We start from the raw sequence: 8,909 nt of genomic DNA on the forward strand, positions 1-8,909 counted from the left end.
CAGCCGTCCGTGGTGAATCCACTGCTGAGGTCAGAGCCCCGTGATCCAGCCCCTTCCCCAAAGCCCCCTCTGCACCCAGGAGACTCTGAGGATGTTCCGGATCCTAATCACGACGGCAGCAGTGCGGCTCCCCGTCTCTGGCCTCTGCTCCTGCCTCACATCTCCGGCCTTCCTCTGACAGGGACCCTGTGACGACCTCAGCCCACCAGGATCACCGAGGCTCATGTCCCCATCTCCGTCCCTAAGTCAGTCCCACCTGCAAAGACGTCCCAAGGTGTGGGGCCATATTCACAGGTTCCAGGATGGAGCTGTGGATCTCTTGGGGGCCATGATTCAGCCCACTACACAGAGATCTTGTCAACTCATATCAAAGTTTTCTAGTGGAATGGGAAGTATCTGAGAATTAAAGAAAATAAACAATAGCAGAGGTGACCCGTGGCCACACAGCCAAGGACCTGGCAGTGGCCCCTCAGGGCGGAGTGGGTGCAGCCCCAGAGGGCTTTCTTTGTGAGCTCCTCACTGTGTCTTTAGAGACGAATCGGAATCGCCGTTATTATCACTAGTTAATTAAATAAATGATTGGATCACCACAAAGAAAAGATGGCTGCTGGGTGTGGTGGCGCTCACCTGCCCAGCTACTTTGCAGGCTGAGGCAGGAGGATGGCAACTTCAAGGCCAGCCTGCATAACTTAGCAAGACCCTTTCTCAAAATCAAAAAGAGCTGGGGGTGCCGCGGATGTGGCTCAAGCGGTAGCGCGCTCGCCTGGCATGTGTGCGGCCCCGGGTTCGATCCTCAGCACCACATACAAACAAAATGTTGTGTCTGCCAAAAAAAAAAAAAGAAACCTAAAAAATAAATATTATAAAATTCTCTCTCTCTCTCTCTCTCTCTAAAAAAAAAAAAAAAAAAAAGAGTTGGGGACATAGTTAGTGCAAGAGTGCCCCTAGGTTCGATCCCAAGTGCCACCAAAAAATAACTTATTAAATTAACTAAAACAAGATTGCCATGTCTCAGGTGCCCAAGACCCTGGCCCTCTGGGGTGTGCTGAGTTTAAAGGCTGTGATGTGGAGACCCTGCGTACAGCAGGCTACGCTGTGGTCAGGTGAGCAGCGTGGGGGCGTGGGGGGGAGGGGCTCAACCCAAGGTTGGAGGGGGCTCGGGGCTGGTGGCCTGGACATGGGGGCAGAGAAGTACCCAGCACTTGCCCCGGGGAGGGGACCAGGCTGGGGACCAGGCACCGAGCCTCAGCTTCCCAAGGGGTCTTGCCAAGAGCCTGTGGCACCCAGTGCTCCAGCCCCATCTCTAGGTCCCCCCAGTGACCAGCACTGGCCACAGTACATGTCCTCATTGAGGATGAGCCCACCCTGGCCGGGGCTCTGTGGGTCCTAGCAGGTGTCACGGGTTCCCAGGTGACAGGGTGGGGTTTTGCAGAGGGCAGTGGGGCTCCGGAGCCACAGGTGAGCAGGGTGTGGCGGCCCGCCTCCCACGCACAGGTGAGCCATCTCAGCTCCTCTCCACCGTGCTGCGGAGGGTGATGGGCAGGGAGGGACGGCACAGGCCAGCAACTCGGGCACCGACAGGTGTGGGGACAAGGTGACCTGCTCAGCGGAGGTCCCAAGCTGCCCAGGACAAAACCCACATCTTACTCAGAGAGTCCACTAACAAACCCGCCAGCCCTTCCCTCCCGCTGGGAGACTCCCAGGGGCTGCCCACGTGGTCTTAGCAACGTTCCCAAGCAGGGTGCCAGAGTGCACCCACTCACACACACCCCCCACACGTGTACACACTCTCGCACACTGAACCCCAGGACCCCGACACTCATCGACTGCCACTGAAGACGGGAGGGAGCCAGGGGACAGCGCACCGCCAGCTCCGCTCACCCTGGCCACACGGTGCCGCCTGGTGCTGCCGACCCTGGTGCTGCCGCGGGCCTGCTGTGCAGACGGCCTGCCACGGCTCCTGGGATCCACTTCCCACGCGAACACAGCAGGCAAGCCCATCTGCAGCTTCTCTGAGAGAGACCTTGAGGGTCCACCGCGTGGGTGAGCGCCATGGTGACATGCCCCTCGCGAGGCCGTGGAACCTGGAGCTCCGTGTTTGTCAACCAACGTGCACTCAAGGCAGGGGATGGCCTCGTACCGCTGTGCGGCGATGCCAGGGGAGAGCCCGTCCCGGGAAACCATGAGCTTCCCCGCGCTGCAGAGCAGTCAGGGCAAGCCGGCCGCCGCGGGTGCAGGGACCCCAACAGTGTGGCCACCGCCGGGGGCTCCTGGAGGCTTCCCGGAAACCATGCCCGCTGCACGGCCACACGTGTCAGGAACTTCCCAGGACTCTGAGGACAGGGCAGCTGAGCCCACCTGGCAGATCCGCCTCGTCACCTGTCACGGGGTGTTTGGAACATGGCTGGGAAAGGACTCAGAGGCTTGATTTCTCTTTCTTTCTTTTTCTGCTACCATAAAACTCCGTTCATTTCCAGTTGTAGAACCAAGGAGAGACCCAGCCATGCTGAGCTCCGGTGATTCTAGCCATAACCAAGTCCAGACAGTAAGGAAAAATAGGCCTTGCTAGGAGACGCTTCCCCAACCATCTGCCTCTCACATTCAGACATCAGCCAGCGGTGGAGGCGCCACCTGTAATCCCAGGGGCTGGGGAGGCCGAGGCAGGAGGATCACAAGTTCAAGTCCAGCCTCAGCAACTAAGGCCCTAAGCAACCAAAACCCTGTCTCAAAAACTAAGAAGGACTGGGTATTGTATGGGTATATAACTCAGTGGTTAAGCACCCCTGAGCTCAATCCCCAGTGGGGGGTTATTTATCTAATGTTGATATTTCCTGGTTGTTTTCATCAAATGCATATTAATTATTGCACTGCTTGTAACTCAGAAAAAATCTTACACCCGGAGCCGCGTGGTGACAGTGAACGTCTCTGGCTCTGGTTCCCCTAGTGTGTAATTTGTTGCAGAAAAGTAAGACGGCGGTCAGGAAAACACATTCAAGACTAGAATATATCAGGGTGACTCTAGCTCTGGGAGGAGAGAATGAGGTGAGGGAGAGGAAGAGACAGAAGGCCCGAGGGGCGAGGAAGCTTGGCTCACGGCTTCTGAGTGTCAAACCGCGGAGGCATTGGGACACGTGTACAAGTGTGAAATCACAGTCACTTTTTAAATGCCGGATTTCACAATATGTCAGAACTTATCTCCTTTACAACTACTTGATGATGGGAAAATTCAGCTGTGAGAATCTGAAAGTACGAATACGGATTTCCAACCCACACTGGCCCATGTGCCCAGAAGCAGCCCATCCTCCCCTGTGGCCAGCCCAGAAGCCAGCCCATCTCCAGCCCGGGCTGCCGACCGAGTCAGGCCTAGGAGCTCCAACCCCCGTTCGGCCAACCCAGTAAGATGTGCTCCTGTAACAACTGGCCCAACTGTAGGCCCCTCATTAGTAAATAAAATAATCAATAAAAGCAATTAATTAGCTTTCTTGGTTTCTGTCCCCACTTCCATCTTAGGACAACTCTAAGGAGCCAGACACATCCCTCAAATTGGTCAGCAGCAGCCTTCAGTGTCGAAGGCCCACAGCCTCGACCAGCTTCCACCCCCCAGCGGCTCTGCACACCAGCCTCTGGTCAGGTCTTTGCTTCTGCTTATTAAGAGTCCTGGGCCACAGGGTTTCAATTAGGGGTGTGTGAACCGAGTTTGGGGGCCTGAGCAGGGCTGGGGGGCAGTGTGGAGGCAGGCAGTGGGGCTCCAGGCTGCTCAGCACCCAGCTTCACCCTGGGCCCGTCGGGCTGCTAGGGAGCTCAGAGATGGAGGTGCCAAGACTGGGTCCCTGCTAAGATCTCTGCCACAGTCAGGTGGGCATCAGGGCGTAGCCTTCCCCCTGACCTCAGACTCCTGGTTCGGGGCCCGAGGAAGACCCCCATCCCCAGGGAAGCCGTGGGGGTAACAGCATGTCAGCAGCTCACCCAGGGCAAGCCCATTTCTCAGTCGACTCCAGCGCAGTGTCCCACCTCACGGCCTTGGGGCTCCAGCCCCTGCCTCAGGTAGAGCCCTCCCGACAGCAGGTGAGGGACGTTCCCAGCGAGAGGTGCCTCGTCCGCTCTTGGACGTGGGGCTGCACCAAGGGAGGCTCAGAAGGCAGAGAGCAGAGGGACACAAGGCCCCCCTCGATGGTGACCGTGGAGACTGCAGCCATGTGACACAGCAGCTCCAAGGCCACTGTCCTGGGCGAGCAGGACACAGCTCAGTCGGCTCGTGGACAGGCAGGCCAGGGCGGAGGAATGGCTATACAGCCTGATGTGGACAACAGCAGAGTCAGGACCCAGGCACTGTCCCCAGGTCCCCAGTCTGTACTGAGGAGAAGAGGAGCAGGAGGCAGGACCCTCTGTGGTCGGACTTTGGTTCTCTGCGGTCTGGACGCCGGGCCATCTCCAAGTGCATTGACTTGAGGGTGCAGGCAAGCTGGACAGATGCACTGCACTACTGCTTCCCTGGATTCCGTCTCCACAGTCGCCAGCACCTCCCAGCCAGGGCAGAAAAAGACAAGCACAGACCACAGGACCAAGGCACGGCTGGCTCTGACCTCGAAAGCCCTTCAACTGCCCACCCGTATGCAGAGGAGTGGAGCTGGACCCCCGCCTCACACCACGTGCAAAAGCCAACTCCAGGGGGGCAGAGACCCTCTTTAGGACGAGGGGAAAAGGGAGGCTGGGAAACATGGAGCAGAAACCTCCTGACTCCGGGTTTGGCAGAGATTTCTTGATGTGAGGCCCAAGCCCATGCGACAAAAGAGAGAACCAGAAACACTGGACTACAGGGAAATGCGGGCTTCTGTTCCTCCAAGGACGCTCTCAGCAGAGCAGACAGGCAGCCCACAGACCGGGAGAAGGCATTTGCCGATCACATCTCTGATAAGGGTTAAACGGGCACAGGAACTGAACAGAAATTGCCCCAGAGGAGACCCAGCGTGGCCAAGAAGCACAGGAAAAGACGCTCAGCATCACCCGTCACTGGGGAAATGCAAACCAAGGCCACACACCCACTGGGAGGGTGATCACCAAAACAACCCAGCACTGGCCAGGATGTGGGGAGACAGGGCCCTGCGCCCCTTGTCCTCCCGCATGGAGGTGCCGTGGCCGGCCGTGGGGAAGGGGCTCAGAAGCTCCCCAACGTGGGTGGGTCTGACCTAAGAGGATGGGAGGCACAGACGGAGCCGACACGTGTACCCCGTGCTCACACAGCAGGCCAAACACGAGGGGACACGGGAGGGAGGAGACCCCAACGCCCACTACTGCTCAGATGAACCCCGAAGACCCCAGGCCGAGCGGGAGTCAGCCACAGGGCAGCACAGGACACCACCTACCAGGTCCCGAGCAGGCGGAGCCACAGCACAGGCTCACGGTGCCAGGGGCCAGGGGAGGCTGAGGTAAGGTGGAGTCACAGGGGCGGGGTTCCGTTGGGGAAGGTGGAGAGATCTGGGCAGCACGTCCCCTTCCACGTGAGCCAGGCAGGCTCTGCAGGGTGCTCGAAGGCAGAAACCAAAGCCAGGGGCAGGCGGGCGAGCTGACGCCGCGGACGGCAGGACCTTCATGACACCTGGGTGCTCTCAAAGCAGGGAAGGTCCAGGGGCTCTGGTAGCGGGCTGCCTGCTGCACAGCCCGGGCCTGGCAGGTCCAGGGAGGATGGGCTGCCACAGTCTGGACACCAGGCTGTTGGAGGCCTCCAACGGCAGGGAAAGGCCTGTCCTGGGGCATGAGGGCAGCAGGGAGCCTATGTCGGAGCCCAGGCCAGGAGCAGTGGGCCCACCCACCTGGACTCTGGTCCCTGCTTCCCCAGAGACTGGACACCACCCTGTCGCTTCCAGTCCCCTTGATGGAGTCCCTGGGACTGGGGCTGAGGCCGTCTAGTGGCCAGGAACCTCCAGTCCCTCAGCAGAGGCCTGGAGCAGGTGGGCTTAGCTGCAGACTCTCAGCCTGAGGAAGGGGTCTGACCGGCCTTCCTGGGCCTGGCGCCCACCCGGGCCTGAGGTCAGGGACGGCGTCCTGTGGACAGGAGCCGTGGGTCAGGGAACAGCCCTCCTCCCCATATCCCCCGCCCTCAGGAGAGGTGGGGAGTGTCACCCCAGCACACCGCACGTCACACCTGGGAGGGCCTGGAGACAGGAATGTCTGCTGTCCTCGCTTCATGACCACCAGCAAAGTGAGGCGAAGCTCCCTCCACTGCCCACCAGGGCCCGTGTGTGTGGCCTTCTCCTCACACCTGCCCACCAGGTGCCTGTGTGTGTGTGTGTGTGGTCTTCTCCTCACACCTGCCCACCAGGTGCCTGTGTGGCCTTCTCCTCACACCTGCCCACCAGGTGCCCGTGTGTGTGTGTGTGTGTGGCCTTCTCCTCACACCTGCCCACCAGGTGCCCGTGTGTGTGTGTGTGTGGCCTTCTCCTCACACCTGCCCACCAGGTGCCTGTGTGGTCTTCTCCTCACACCTGCCCACCAGGTGCCTGTGTGGCCTTCTCCTCACACCTGCCCACCAGGTGCCCATGTGTGTGTGTGTGTGTGGCCTTCTCCTCACACCTGCCCACCAGGTGCCCGTGTGTGTGTGTGTGTGGCCTTCTCCTCACACCTGCCCACCAGGTGCCCGTGTGTGTGTGTGTGTGGTCTTCTCCTCACACCTGCCCACCAGGTGCCCGTGTGTGTGTGTGTGTGGCCTTCTCCTCACACCTGCCCACCAGGTGCCTGTGTGGCCTTCTCCTCACACCTGCCCACCAGGTGCCCGTGTGTGTGTGGCCTTCTCCTCACACCTGCCCACCAGGTGCCCGTGTGTGTGTGTGTGTGGTCTTCTCCTCACACCTGCCCACCAGGTGCCCGTGTGTGTGTGTGTGTGGCCTTCTCCTCACACCTGCCCACCAGGTGCCTGTGTGTGTGTGTGTGTGTGTGGCCTTCTCCTCACACCTGCCCACCAGGTGCCTGTGTGGCCTTCTCCTCACACCTGCCCACCAGGTGCCCGTGTGTGTGTGGCCTTCTCCTCACACCTGCCCACCAGGTGCCCGTGTGTGTGTGTGTGTGGTCTTCTCCTCACACCTGCCCACCAGGTGCCTGTGTGTGTGTGTGGCCTTCTCCTCACACCTGCCCACCAGGTGCCTGTGTGTGTGTGTGTGTGGCCTTCTCCTCACACCTGCCCACCAGGTGCCCGTGTGTGTGTGTGTGGCCTTCTCCTCACACCTGCCCACCAGGTGCCCGTGTGTGTGTGTGTGTGGCCTTCTCCTCACACCTGCCCACCAGGTGCCCGTGTGTGTGTGTGTGTGGCCTTCTCCTCACACCTGCCCACCAGGTGCCTGTGTGTGTGTGTGGCCTTCTCCTCACACCTGCCCACCAGGTGCCCGTGTGTGTGTGTGTGTGGTCTTCTCCTCACACCTGCCCACCAGGTGCCCGTGTGTGTGTGTGTGTGGCCTTCTCCTCACACCTGCCCACCAGGTGCCTGTGTGGCCTTCTCCTCACACCTGCCCACCAGGTGCCTGTGTGGCCTTCTCCTCACACCTGCCCACCAGGTGCCCGTGTGTGTGTGTGTGTGGTCTTCTCCTCACACCTGCCCACCAGGTGCCCGTGTGTGTGTGTGGCCTTCTCCTCACACCTGCCCACCAGGTGCCTGTGTGTGGCCTTCTCCTCACACCTGCCCACCAGGTGCCTGTGTGGCCTTCTCCTCACACCTGCCCACCAGGTGCCTGTGTGGCCTTCTCCTCACACCTGCCCACCAGGTGCCCGTGTGTGTGTGTGTGTGGTCTTCTCCTCACACCTGCCCACCAGGTGCCCGTGTGTGTGTGTGTGTGGCCTTCTCCTCACACCTGCCCACCAGGTGCCTGTGTGTGTGTGCGAGTCCTTCTCCTCACACCTGCCCACCAGGTGCCCGTGTGTGTGTGTGGCCTTCTCCTCACACCTGCCCACCAGGTGCCTGTGTGGCCTTCTCCTCACACCTGCCCACCAGGTGCCCGTGTGTGTGTGTGGCCTTCTCCTCACACCTGCCCACCAGGTGCCCGTGTGTGTTGTGTGTGGCCTTCTCCTCACACCTGCCCACCAGGTGCCTGTGTGTGGCCTTCTCCTCACACCTGCCCACCAGGTGCCCGTGTGTGTGTGTGGCCTTCTCCTCACACCTGCCCACCAGGTGCCTGTGTGTGGCCTTCTCCTCACACCTGCCCACCAGGTGCCTGTGTGGCCTTCTCCTCACACCTGCCCACCAGGTGCCCGTGTGTGTGTGTGTGTGGTCTTCTCCTCACACCTGCCCACCAGGTGCCCGTGTGTGTGTGTGTGTGGCCTTCTCCTCACACCTGCCCACCAGGTGCCTGTGTGTGTGTGCGAGTCCTTCTCCTCACACCTGCCCACCAGGTGCCCGTTTGTGTGTGTGGCCTTCTCCTCACACCTGCCCACCAGGTGCCTGTGTGGCCTTCTCCTCACACCTGCCCACCAGGTGCCCGTGTGTGTGTGTGGCCTTCTCCTCACACCTGCCCACCAGGTGCCCGTGTGTGTGTGTGGCCTTCTCCTCACACCTGCCCACCAGGTGCCTGTGTGTGTGTGCGAGTCCTTCTCCTCACACCTGCCCACCAGGTGCCCGTGTGTGTGTGTGGCCTTCTCCTCACACCTGCCCACCAGGTGCCTGTGTGGCCTTCTCCTCACACCTGCCCACCAGGTGCCCGTGTGTGTGTGTGGCCTTCTCCTCACACCTGCCCACCAGGTGCCCGTGTGTGTGTGTGGCCTTCTCCTCACACCTGCCCACCAGGTGCCCGTGTGTGTGTGTGGCCTTCTCCTCACACCTGCCCACCAGGTGCCCGTGTGTGTTGTGTGTGGCCTTCTCCTCACACCTGCCCACCAGGTGCCTGTGTGTGGCCTTCTCCTCACACCTGCCCACCAGGTGCCTGTGT

Source organism: Callospermophilus lateralis, chromosome 10, assembly GCF_048772815.1.
Source record: "Callospermophilus lateralis isolate mCalLat2 chromosome 10, mCalLat2.hap1, whole genome shotgun sequence".
Taxonomy (NCBI): domain Eukaryota; kingdom Metazoa; phylum Chordata; class Mammalia; order Rodentia; family Sciuridae; genus Callospermophilus; species Callospermophilus lateralis.